Source organism: Uranotaenia lowii, chromosome 2 (assembly GCF_029784155.1).
Source record: "Uranotaenia lowii strain MFRU-FL chromosome 2, ASM2978415v1, whole genome shotgun sequence".
In the NCBI taxonomy this organism is placed as follows: domain Eukaryota; kingdom Metazoa; phylum Arthropoda; class Insecta; order Diptera; family Culicidae; genus Uranotaenia; species Uranotaenia lowii.
In genome coordinates this window covers 261,355,893-261,364,942 of record NC_073692.1, presented here as the reverse complement: position 1 = coordinate 261,364,942, position 9,050 = coordinate 261,355,893, and the positions used below count along the sequence as shown (strand labels likewise).

At 34.9% G+C, this 9,050-nt stretch overlaps 1 pseudogene; it reads right to left on the bottom strand.

Annotated features, from left to right (window-relative positions):
* Window positions 1–355: 355 nt before the first annotated feature.
* LOC129742569 (putative nuclease HARBI1) lies at window positions 356–3,732 on the bottom strand (annotated as a pseudogene).
* Between the last annotated feature and the right edge of the window lie 5,318 nt (window positions 3,733–9,050).

Here is a 9,050-nt window from a genome sequence, read left to right as displayed (position 1 = left end):
ATAAAAAGTGAGATTCTCAAAACTATTATACAAACCATCTCTGACCCGAAAAACCCAAATTTCACTTCATTCCTAACATTAGTTTATACGTGATGGTGTTACAAAAAGAAAACGCCTCCATTTTTATTTCTAAGATTTTGTGTGTTAGGAACAGATTCCGTCCTGCTGTGTCAATATAAAGTTTTCATTGATTTTTGCAATAGTGAACCAAGCTGTTTTATTTTAAATATCAACACTCCGTCATCGCATTAAGGAATCTTCTATTTGACTGCTTTTAAGCTCTTCCAATCTATGCAGAGCGACATTTCGGGAGGACTGTAACCCTCTCATTTGCTCGCTTACAGTTCTAAAAGGTTTAAACTTCTGGGCACTGGGTAAAAACATCGGAGTCTCCGTCGTTGAACAAGTCATTTGCATCGATACACATGTTGTGCAAAACACAACATATCATCACGGACTTACACATTCATTAGACCTCCAAAAAAACCAACCGTATGAGCTACCGAAACCGTAGCTTAAAAATACCAAAAGCATTCTCTATCCGAACGCGGGTTTGCGAATGCTTCAAGTTGTAGTTTCTTGGCTGATAAGATTTCCGTAATCCTTGAAAGGGGTCATCAAATATTCCCGTAGTTGATATGCCGCATCACCTAACAAGTAGTACTCATCCTGGCATACCCCGGAGATTTGGGTGCTGATTGATGATAGTGAAAACACCCGAAAATCATGGATCCTCGATGGAGATCCAATACACTCAGCAAGGAACTTGCGATTACCTTCAAAAATTTCTTGAAGAGTGATGGATAACATATCATGACAATTTATGTAGGTGTTTCGAATCTTCTTTATCGGCTTGCGGATGTATATGTATGATCCGTCTATACATCCAATCACGATCGGGAATCCAGAAATCTGTAAATGAATAATATTTTTAGACTATGTCTACCTGTAGCAGTGATTAAGTAACTGGCTCATGAGAGAAGGAAGAGATCTTAAATCGGCGTCTTGAATGAATTATTAAAAATTTGATTCTAAATTATTACTTACTTAATGCTCCCGTGTCGATCCTCCGGTGCATAGGGCCGTGGAAAAAGGCCTCCACTGTTGACGATCCGAAGCCAGCGTCTTCACTTGGTCCCACTCAAGACTCTCGTCGACAGTTCGGATTTCGGAGGCTAGGCTTCGCCGCAACGATGTCCTTCTGGATTTCATCTCTTTCTCTTCTTTTCGCAACGTGTGCCCAATCCATCTCCACTTACGTTCTCAAATCTCGATTTCTAGCGCCCTTTTAAGACACCAGCGATGTAGTTCCTCATTTACAGCAATACAGATTTGACGTTTGAGTTAAAGATTCGGATTTTCGTTCGAAAGATATCTGACGTGAGCCCCAGATGTTCCGGAGACTCGCAAATACAAATCTGGATTTTCTGATCCGGGTTTCGATGTCCTGTTTGGTGCCACCATCAGGCGTTATCAGGCTACCAAGGTACTGGAAACACTTCACTTTCTCAACCTGTTGCCCAGCTACCATGAATCTGAAGGGATTTCCTGTGTTGATCTTCATCGACTTGGTCTTTCCGACATTGACTTTGAGACCTGCTGCCTTGGAACTTTCGGTGAGGTCGCCAAGTTTGCTCTGCATATCCGGTTGTGTTTAGGCGAGCAAAACACTATCGTCAGCCAGGTCAAGGTCCTGCTGTGTCAAAATAAAGATTTTCATCGATTTCTGTAATAGTAAACCAAACTGTTTTATTTTAAATACTAGCTGACCCGTTGTGCTTTGCTACACCTTCCGAAAATAAATTTAATTTGTAAAATTCTATTCAAATTTAGATTTAAGAGAGCATTTTTTTTAAATCAAACCTCATCATACTTCAGAACCAACAACTTTGAAATGACAGCTGCAGCTGCAGTTCTGAATTGCAATTCAAAGATGGTATATATTAATTACTGAAACTTGATCTCTAAACTCGTTTTTCAAGATCTGAAATTTGTACTCTGCACCCAAAAAACCCTTTTTAAATATGGTCCCTTCTTTCAAAAGCTCTTTATCTCAAATTTACATGGGAGCTCTCCCATCTTTTCCAATTTTGTCACACACTGCTTGAAGAAGGTAGGCAAATTTAACAGGCTCGAGTTTACATATTACTAATGGAAAGAAAAAGATTTGCATATTGGAAATTAATGCAAGTTGTACTTTATGGAGAGAGAATTTTTTAAATCGATGAATAGCGTGAATCGTGACAGTTTTCAGAGTATATGCCTAATAGTCTGTATTATGAGCACTTCCAGCTCCTGTTAAGCTTTAGACGGGGTATTTTTTGGGTTTGAAAGAATAAGCTAAGGAAATTTGAAAAAAAACGATGAAAACAATTTTTAATAACCATTTTCAAACAGCTTTTTTCACCATCCTCGCCTACGAAGCAGTTTGAATATCTATCCTTTTTGCGCCAAAATTATGTTAAAAAAATGTTTTGCCATATTCCAAACTCGTGGACATGTGACATTATAGCTTGGAGTTTTCCCAAACAGCACTTATTATGGTAATGAAAAATATATTAGGTAAGTTATGTATTAAATACAGTGCAAATTTCTTTTTTTTAATAAATTTACTACGGCAAAAAATATAAATATTCAAAAAAAATTCAGTTACAGAAAGTCAAATATTCAAAACTGTTGGCAAAAACAAACTTTTAAGTTTACATTTGTCCCGTATATTGGGGCAAGTGTCAATGCAAAGCTTATTTACAGATGCGTCAGAGTAATGGCTTTAAAATGAATATAATACGTATTCCTGTTTTTTGTTCTATCAAGTTTCAACTACATATCTTCAGTATTCCTGCAGTATAAATTTATGTTTTTACTCCACTTTTAACGAATGCCGTTTAAAGGGAATGACCTTCATTTACAAAGACATTTGAGAATTTTCGATATACGCTTCAGTTTCAACATTCGGAATACCCCTTCTGGTCTTTCCAACATATTGAATCATTTTGAAGATGAATTTCTTAAAAGTTCGACGTTTGCCCTTGCCCTACCGTGTAAGTTGACAGGAGGGAATATTGTTTTTAACACTTTAAGGGTATACTAAAAATTTCTTATAAAAATTTTGCGTCCAGTTGAATATCAGTTCTAAAGTCTCGCTTTTCAAAAACGAAGCGGATCAAAAGTCTCTTTTATGCAGCCATGTAACACAAAAACACTTTTCATTTAAAGTACGTACTTGAATTGGTATGTAATCAAAAAGTACGATGGTTTTTTCAGAATTTTTTTTAAATAAAAAGCACCCAGTTTCATTTCTAAATTCGTTTCAGTTGTGTTTATGGGCCGAAGTAACAATTTCTAACGTAATCCCAGTATAGTCCCTAGGCAGTTGATGTTCCATACTTTGATTTCTGGATCTGTTAAACTCCCCGGCACATCAGCGCCATAGGTTGCTGCAACATATGTGACATTTTTCCAAAACTTTTTTTCCAGATCTTCGTAATCAAAGTGTCTCGGTGTTGCATGCCGCTCCTGGCGTGTTTTTTCGTAAAACTCCTGCACGGTCATGGATCGCTTTTGGATGTTGAGCTGCTGATAGAGACCTTGCATACCACTGACCACTTGCGATATCGGTGTTTTTATCGTAACATTTATGTTCTTTAAATCGTAGCCCTGTTTACGGGGAATCCACTCAGGGGGTGGTACAACCTTTACCAGTCCAGCTTTGTGGGCACCCTTTGATTCCATGTATTTGATGTTCTAGCCTGCAATTTTAACAATTTCTAGAAGAAAACATAATTTTTATTTTTTTTAACATAAAACTTGAACGTTTGAACATGTTCTAATGTTCCTTGAATGAAAAGTCGAATGCTACTTACATTAACACGAATTAAACATGGAAGTATGTATTTTTGAAAAGCTTTCAATTGGTTTTGATTCGATTGATAAAATACCAATCCGCAACACATCTAGGTTGCTGATCGCTCCCACGTGCATAAGAAACATAGGTTCTTGGTTGAGAAACAGGCGCCTGATTGTTAAATTTTTCCAGCGATCAATGAACAGTATGCTTTAGTTACTATCCACTTGTGACGACGTTTGCTTGACCATAGAGACGAAAAACAAACACCTCAAATAAAAAAAAATGTCAATCTGCGTCTCATCTAGGCGTCATTCATAACCATGTGCTGTACAAATGAGCTAGGAATCATGTAGAAAAAAAATCACATCAAGGCTTCATATCGCCACCCCTTGCATTGAAAATATTCTTGGTTGAGAAATACGCGCCAAAATATTCCCACTGATCAGTATGCTATGACACGGTTACTATCCTTTTGCGACGTTGGTCGAGGTCGAGGCGTCGCGAGACCTTGGAAACGAAAAACAAACCGCCCAAAGGAAGAAAAAATCTCGAGAATATGGATGTCATGACTTTAATTTGTTCCGAAAAACTACAAATTTAGTATGGAAGCCCGCCCTCCCTTAAGTCGGATGGAGTTTTGACTATTACAGAAACCATCCCCGGCCTCAAAAACCCTCAGATGCCAATTTTGACGATGATCGGTTCAGTAGTTTTCGAGTCTATAGGGAACAGACAGACAGACAAACATTCATTTTTATATATATAGATTAACACTCCATAATTGCATTAAGAAATCTTCTATTCGACTTCTTTTAAGTTCTCCCAATCTATGCAGAGCGGCATTTCCGGAGGGCTGTAAGCCATTCATTTGCTCGCTTACAGTTCTAAATGGTTGGACCTCTGAGCGCTGGGTAGAAACTTCACATCCCTTCGATCTCCAAAAAATCTAAACGCATAAGCTACCGAAACCGTTGCTTTAAGATTCCAAAAGCATTCTCTATCCGATCGCGGGTTTGGGAATGCTTCAAGTTGTAGTTTCGCTGCTTGGCTGATAGATTTCCGTAATCCTTGAAAGGGGTCATCAAATATTCCCGTAGTTGATAATGGTTTGGGAGATTGGGTGCTGATGGGTGATAGCGAAACACCCGGAAATCATGGATCCTCGATGGAGATCCAACACACTCAGCAAAGCATTTGCGATTAGCATCTCAAATTTCTTGTTGGCTTGCGGATGCTTATGTACGACCCGTCAAAACATCCAATCACGTTCGGGAATCCTGATATCTGTAAATGTATAAAAGTAGTAAACTCTGTCTACCTGTAGCAGTGATTAAATAAATGGCTCATGAGAGAACGAAAAGATCTTTAATCGGTGTCCTGAACGAATTATTAAAAATTAATTCGAAACTTGAATCTTACTTAATGCTTAAGCGCTGATCCTCCGGTGCATAGGGCCGTGGTAAAACACCTCCACTGTTGACGATCCGGAGCCAGCGTCTTCACTTGGTCTCAGTCAAAACTCTCGTTGACAGTTAGTATTTCGGCGGCTAGGCTTCGACGCCACAAGTTTCTGGGTCTGCCTCTTCTTCGATGTCCTTTTGGATTCCATTAAAGCGCCTCTCTGTAAATCTTATTCTCATCTTTTCGCAGCGTGTGCCCAATCTATTTATTTATTTATTTCGCCAAACATCGTATGCTACATATATATTCTTTAACCTAGGAGTTACAATCTTAATATTAACTTAAATACTACAATGTTAGGTTCTTCAGTGCCTGTTGCCATAAAAAGCACTTTTTATCTGCTGTTTAGACATAGTAAAATCTATGTTCTGGTAGTTTTTATTATAATTCTGCATAAGACAATTGATTGGACTATTTTTTTCATGATCAGTTCGAGCAGAGGATAAAATAAACAGATTTCTGGTTCTCAACGGGCGACACGAACAATAAAAGTTCAACTGATTTAGAAGATAAGTAGACTGAACACGCTGATTAATTATGTCGTTTACAAAGAAGATTTCAACAAATTCTCTTCTACCACTCAATGGTTCAATATTAATTAGTAAACAGCGTGATTTGTAGCTTGGTAATTGGCACTGAAACCATCCTAAATTTCGTAAAGGAAATAGAACGAATTGTTTTTGAATGGATTCTCAACGGGTTTTATGAAAAATTTGAAAGGGGGACCACACAACGCTACAGTACTCAAGTATGGATCGGACATAAGCTGTGTACAATGTTTATACTGTATATGCAGGGCTGGTAGCGGTTTGACAATGAAATAGTAGGGACTTTAGTGACCAAAATTTGAAAAAAAGTGACCAAATAGTGACTTTGAGGACCGAAAAAAGTGACCAAATAGTGACTATGTAGAACGAAAAAATAACTTTGAAGTACAAAAAATGTGACCAGTCAGGCCCGTGCGATGGACCCTTCCGGAGGGGTTTTCAAAATTCAAATTTAGATAAAATTAATAACAATACCAAAAATAAACAATTGAAAAGGAAAGGGTTTTCTTACACCATTTGTCACTCATGTTCAACACAAAAACTAAAAAAATGACTGATAAACAAAATTTTGGAAACATATTACAATGAATGTTTCAAATTTTCGATAAGTCAAGAAAGTTTTTTGAAATAAATTAGTTTCAAAAGAATTTCTTAGCAAATTTAAAATTAAAAAATATCTGAATTCTAAAATAAATGTCAAATCTTGTACAAAACTTAGCATGAATAGATGTTAGGAAAATGATAATAATTGTTAATTTTTATTCATCTAAATTTGGAATTCTTTTCCTCATTTTTAACTGGAAGTTTAGTGAGAAATTCCGCTGTAATTTTTAAATTTGAACAAAAAATATTTAATCACGATTTAAAATGTAAATTACCGATTACTGAATAAGAAATGAATTTTGAGCAGAATTTATTCAATGTTTGATGTTTTAATTTAATTTTATAAAAAGAAGAATATATTTATAATTATTTTAAAAGTGCCAGTTATAGAAGCCAGACATAAAACCTTTAATAAAATAAAATCCTCCATGTTCAACTACACTGACAAAGAAATGTTAGAAAATGAGTAATTATGTGAATGATAAAAACTGATAAACAATTAAAAAAAATGAGTTCAAAACTTTTGTTATTAACACTGCGTATTAAAATTGATTTTGAAAGTTGCTACTTAGAACAATTTTTCAAACTTTTTAGATTAATTTAAAAATCATGATCGATCCAAAAATTTGATTTCATATAAAAAATATTAATAAAAAGTTTTTAAAGTTTCAATCGCAGGTTTTTAAGCTTTGAATAGCTCTGAGTATTTTGTCTCTTTTGATTAAAATATTGGATCCTGAAAGAACAGAAGGTAGAAATTATGTTTTTTTTATTTAAAATTTGGAGTTAAAGGCTTATGGTTGAAGAACACGAAAATTTAGAATTTAAAAACAAGGAAACAATTGTTAAAAATATGTCTTAAAAATTTAAAAAGTTTGATTAAAAAAAATCCGGCAAGTTGATTATAAAATTGAAAAAAAATGTACAATAAAATTCGGTAGATTTATTTAAAAAATTGAAAAAACAGTATGGAAATAAAAAAGATTAGTTTTTAAAAACATTTCAGGAAGAGTTTTTTCAATAAACATGTTTCATAATAACCATTTTGGTGCTTATTTTTTCAATTATTGATTTGGTAAATAGTGTCCTCAACTAGAAATTTTTTCAAATTCGGCCATTTAGTTTTGGTAATAAAGAGTTTATTACTAGTAAAATTGATAGATAACTGATTATGGAAAAATGTCATTACAAGTATTTTTGACATCACAGCAGAAAGTGTAAAAAAAAACTTGATTCTATTTAAAGCTCATTAATTCATATAAAACTTTTATTTCTAAATAATATGTTTTTGATTTGAGTTTTTGTAAAAAGAAAGTGCAGAAACTTCTCTAAAGATTTTAAATTATTTTCATTTCAATAACAAACCCACCGTACGAGGAAAGGTGTGCTCTGATATGTCTAACCTCACTCGAAAAGCGGCGCGTCGAACTGCAGCAAGGTTTTATATTCGACACATTGACCAACCGTATTGACTGTGCTTACATTCTACAACGTGTTAACATTTATGTACCAACGAGAACACTTCGACAACGTCAGTTTCTTTCAATTCCTCACCTCCGAACTGCCTATGGCCAAAACCACCCTATTGAAAAGTGTTGTGAACTTTTTAATTTAGTGTATAATTTTGAACTATTTCCCATTCTCTGGCCCTGTGATATCTGTTAATTGAATAAAAATACGTGTGCTGTCGTTCGTGTGTCACTTAAGACTAATCTATTTGCTACTTTCTTTACAGTGCTGCGTGCGGTGACCGACCGAACATAGTACAGTCCGAAAGTGCGGAGTCAGCGTCTTGCGCTGAGCCCTCACATTGGACTTTGTTCGATATACAGTTTGTTTATGCTTTGCATGCATAAACGAACTGTAATATTGATAAATACAATGTTGCGGGTCCACCACACACCCTTCCTTAATAAATTTAAAAATTAGTTTATAGATTTAATTTTTAAATTATACGTATGATTCGTATTTAATAAAATGTAAAATAGTGTTGTTATGTTATGTTTATGATGTTTATAATGTTAAGTCCTTATTCTATCCACCACACGCTCTGGTTTTATTCCCTAAATATCTTTATCCTAGATTTATGAACTATTTCTTCCTTATTTTTGATTATTATTTTCAAATTTGAATTTAAATCTTCAACTACTTGGTATGGTCCTACATATATATTTTCCATCTTGGACCCAGTTTCATTTTTTAATAACACTAAGTCTCCTTTGTTAAAATTCATTTGTTTCGCCAAGTTGTTGAATTTTTCAACTCGTTTTATTTTTTCTTGTATTATTCTGTCCCTGATTGCTTGTTGCGAAGATTTCAATTTAATTTTTAAAATTTTTGAATAATCCTCAATGTCATATATTGGGTCAACTGTCTCGGCGTCAGATAGGTTTGATGGCAAATTACAGATTTTACCGAAAACTAGCTCAAATGGTGTTTTGTTTGTCGTTGTGTGGACTGTAGTATTGAACGCAAACTGGTAGTATTTTAACCAACTGTCCCAATACAAGGGTGATTTCTCACTATATATACGTAAGAAATTTCCCAAGTTTTTATGAGAATTTTCTAGTCCACCGATTGTTTCGTGGTGA